The 4,289-nt window shown below is 42.9% G+C and overlaps 1 long non-coding RNA gene across 1 annotated transcript; it reads left to right on the top strand.

Annotated features, from left to right (window-relative positions):
• The first annotated feature begins 310 nt into the window (after positions 1 to 310).
• LOC124264082 lies at positions 311 to 3,922 on the top strand. Its single transcript, XR_006895039.1, has 3 exons — positions 311 to 458; positions 2,427 to 2,546; positions 3,411 to 3,922. It is a non-coding gene; the product is annotated as an uncharacterized LOC124264082 (long non-coding RNA).
• Positions 3,923 to 4,289: the final 367 nt, after the last annotated feature.

The following is a 4,289-nucleotide window of genomic DNA, read 5'->3' as shown; positions in this document are numbered from 1 at the left end:
TAGACTTGTGGAAGTCGCGGTTGCTGAGCGGGATAGGCGGCTGACTTTGTGTGCTGGCGATTAGGTGCCTGACCCTAAGGGTGTGGGTTCGAATCCCGGATGGGACACAACCCAACAAAAGTACTAAAATATGTACTTTGCTAAGAACGTGTTATCCCAAATATAACATGTGTTACGTTACAGTTAATATTTTTTCATTAAAGTGATTTACCAGAAAGTTATAAAACAGTTTCGCGGAAGCACTAAAATAATATATTCTTCACCTCTAGTAAACGGTGGAGTCAGCAGCTGGAGCTCTTGGAGTGGCTCCTGTACACAAACCTGTCGAACATCTCATACTGTTTCCAAAACCCGTAGTCGAACCTGCACGAATCCATCTCCAGCTTACGGTGGATCTTTCTGTTCAGAGACTCTTTCAGAAACGTCTGTCTTCAACTGCGGCCTGCCTGCATGTACAGGTAGACATCTGTATTTATATTAACAATACTTTGATCATATTCGTATATTCGCACAAGAACAAAATTACTGCGTCTGATATCCTTAAGAAGTGTAGTCTGAGAAATATCATCAAGCCAATAGAGTTTAGAAATATTAGCGCTGTCAGGGAAGCCTAGTGAGTTAAGCGTTCGCTCGTCCTGGTTCGATTCCAAACATGGCTACATTTCATGAAGCTCAATTCTGGTGTAAAACTGGTGCAATATTACTAAAAGCGACTTAAAACTAAAGTCACTCACTCATTCACTGGAAAATTTAGAAATAAGGGAACGAATAATTTTATTTCTGTTATTTGTTTTCCGCTTTCGAAAAATGAACGTTGTGGAACCGTTCAAAATTCGGTTACCCCTTTGGAAATAAAATAAACGAAATAGCCAAAATATATACTCTTCCAAAAAAGAAACGCATCATGAAAATAGCAATTTCATGATGCAATGAATTAAAACGTGATTCATTTTACAAAAGGTTTTGCTCTGTTTATGAGTCCTATGGTGTTTATGTTTTGAAACATCACAACAAAACCCATCCGTAAAATACCCGTATTTTCAATTTCGGCGTGTAGTGTCACAGCATACACAATTCACATGCAATGCTCGTGAAAGTTGGGGATCAGATAGTCTCAATGATGGGTATAAAAGGTTGATCGCTGTCTGGATTTGGAATATTGTTGACGAACGCAAAATGCCACGTCTAAGTGAAGCCAACCGTCATATCGCCATTGGTTTGCTTGAAGCTGGCCAGTCTCAACGTGCAGTTGCCCGAAGCATGAATGTTCACCTAAGCACCATTTCAGGGCTCTGGGAGAGATATTGCCGGCAGAATTCGGTAGCAGATGCCCCTCGTAGTGGGCGACTTCGAGCGACCACTGAAGCGCAGGATCGCTACATCCGGGTACATCACCTGCGTCATCGAACAGCTACGGCGACCAGTACCGCTCGACAAATACCCGGATTGAGGAGGCTTTCTGCACAGACCGTCGGGAACAGGTTGAGAGAGGCTGTTTTACGTGCCAGAAGACCTTATTTTGTCCCTGTGCTTCGACAACAACATCGTCGACATCTAGTTCAATGGTGCACCAACGTTCAGGCCTGGAACCTACCGAATTGGCGTAGAATCTGGTTCAGTGATGAATCACGATTTCTATTGGAACGACGCGATGGAAGAATGCAGGATGTACAGACGTCGAAGTGAACATTTAGCCGACGCCTGCGTTTCCCATGTGGACAGATTCGACCGGGACAGTGTTATGATGTGGTGAGCGATCACCTGCCGTAGGAGAAGTGATTTGGTGATGATCCAGGGCAACCTGACAGCTCAACGGTACTTTGACGAAATCCTACGCCCACACCTCCTTCCAATCATTGATCGCCAGAGGAAGTTGTTTCAACAGGACAATGCCAGGCCCCACACAGCACGTCACACTAGAGACGTCCTCCAGAACCACAACATCAATGTGCTCCCCTGGCCATCAAGATCACCGGACTTAAACCCGATCGAACATCTGTGGGATGTCCTGGACAGACGGGTGCGACGCCGTAACCCTCAGCCCCAGACACTTCAGCACAGGCACTACAGGCAGAGTGGGCTGCGATTGGGCAACACGAGATTCTGAGACTAATTCGTTCGATGCCGAGGCGATGCCGTGCAGTTCTGGATGCCCACGGTGGTCACACGAGGTATTGACTTCATTGCCACCACACGTCTCCATGTGACACTCAAACTGACTTTCCTCAAGTTGGTGCTAAAGACTGATTTCCCCAGTGTGCAATATTGCTATATTTCATTGACTCATAAAGACTACAAGATGTTTCAAAATTAACATAAAAATACAGTTGAAATTCCTATATGCGTTTCTTTTTGGGAGAGTATATAATGTCTATTCAAATAGAATGTCTTTGTATTTCGGGTATATTGATCATCATATTTTATAGCAACACCACCAAACTTTGGCACCTGCAGCACCACCTGTTCTGGGACAAACGTTGTCTGCAATAACGGATATTGTGTGTGTGACATCATGTACGTCAAACTTGGCAGCAGTTGTGTCCAGGGTAAGTATTTATCTCACATGAATATCCTTTTATTTTGTTGTTTATGACCACCCATGGCATATGTATTCAGTGTGTAATTTAATTACAATACGCTAACACAAGACTTAGGTGTTGCTTTGTGTTATAAGGCTCCTGTGTCCTCGTACCACAGACTCGATTTTCTATGTCTGATATTTGTTCCTTATTCCATGTTTAAGGTTAATAATAGAGTCCCCCATCTGAGCAATCAACTCGTCGTTGACAGTATTGTTACGGAACCACGCCGTCGGGGCACGATATGATGTATAGTCAACCAGGTCACGATAACCACAGGGAATTAGTTGGATGGGTCCCATATGTTCATCCAAAGCTTTCAAAAGCCGTGAACACTTACATCCACTTACATTTTCAGTTGTGGTGATATTTGCCCTTCGGGGTACGTAGATGTGGGTATGTAAGTGCATTTTCAACGGGGACATTAATGTATTAATATCCTGAGGTAGGGCAGATGTGTTTACCCTTGATTTTGTTTAAAAATTAGTGAATAGTGTATGCATGCAATTCCCTTTGAACGTTACAATAACTCGATCGTCCTTCAATTCCCTTTGAACGTTACAAAGACTCAATCGTCCTACGGGTACCGCTTAGACTGTCCTTTATTGAAAAATGGTCTCACAAGCCAAGAGGGAAATTGGTGAAAATCAAACTACGCAGTTAGGACATGAATGAACCAAATCAGCGAGCCTTATCCACCTGCCCCCCTCTTTGATTGCCGAAGACCACTTCTAAGTCTGGAACTTCACGGGTATCTAGCCCAAGAGGGTGAATATTGATAAGGTAAAGGGCTGTTAATACTCTTTTCGAACGTTTCGCTTCTCTTTTTAGATTGCGGTGGATCTGGATATGGATCAAGCATGACGCTCTTTAACAGCACATTAGCTGTGAACATCAAGGCTGTCTACAACATTGAAACAATAGAGGAATGCATCGATCTGTGCCTGTCAGACTCAAATTTTCTTTGTATTACCGCGTATTATGAATTCAAGGTTAAGATTTGCTTCCTGAGCACAACAGCTTGGTACCGTGTACAACGGTTCTCGAGTTACGGCGGCTCGTTTCAAATGATTATCCGTAATTGTGCTTAAGGTATGGTTCCCATACTTGGAGGTCGTTATTCGACCAAACGGATCATAATTCTATCTGCATGTAAACTGCTGCGTGGTAGAAAAGGGTAGTCACACCCGTAAAGACTAGTAGAAAAGTGATTACTCTTCAAGGACATATGTTAAGCACCTTTATTACTCACGTGGTAAATATACCGGTTGGTTGATTGTTGTTTAACGCCGCACTCAGCAATATTCCAGTTATATGGCCACAGTCTGTAAATAATCGAGTCTAGACCAGATATTCGAGTGTTCAACAACATGAGCATAAATCTACACAATGTGGAGACGATGACATGTGTCAACCAATTCAGCGAGTCTGACCACCACATCTTGCGACAAGCTTGGGTCACCGAAGACGGACTCTAACCTGGATCTTCATGGGTATAAAGATACCGGAGGTGTGATTGTTAATCCGTACCTGACACGTTACCTTGGCAACTGCATTTTTTAATTTACAAAGAATCATTCAATTTTACAACTTTTTACTACCGCAGTTACGAACAGAAAGAATCTGGTGAAATGTGAAACATTGTCAGACAAGAATAATCAATGTTCGCATACCTATGTGAAAAAATAAATGTGCTTTATGTAAACAATA

Source organism: Haliotis rubra, unplaced genomic scaffold (assembly GCF_003918875.1).
Source record: "Haliotis rubra isolate DU_JTF1 unplaced genomic scaffold, ASM391887v1 Scf908, whole genome shotgun sequence".
NCBI classification, from domain to species: domain Eukaryota; kingdom Metazoa; phylum Mollusca; class Gastropoda; order Lepetellida; family Haliotidae; genus Haliotis; species Haliotis rubra.
Note: the sequence above shows the minus strand (reverse complement) of the source record. Positions and strands in the feature narration are given on the sequence as shown.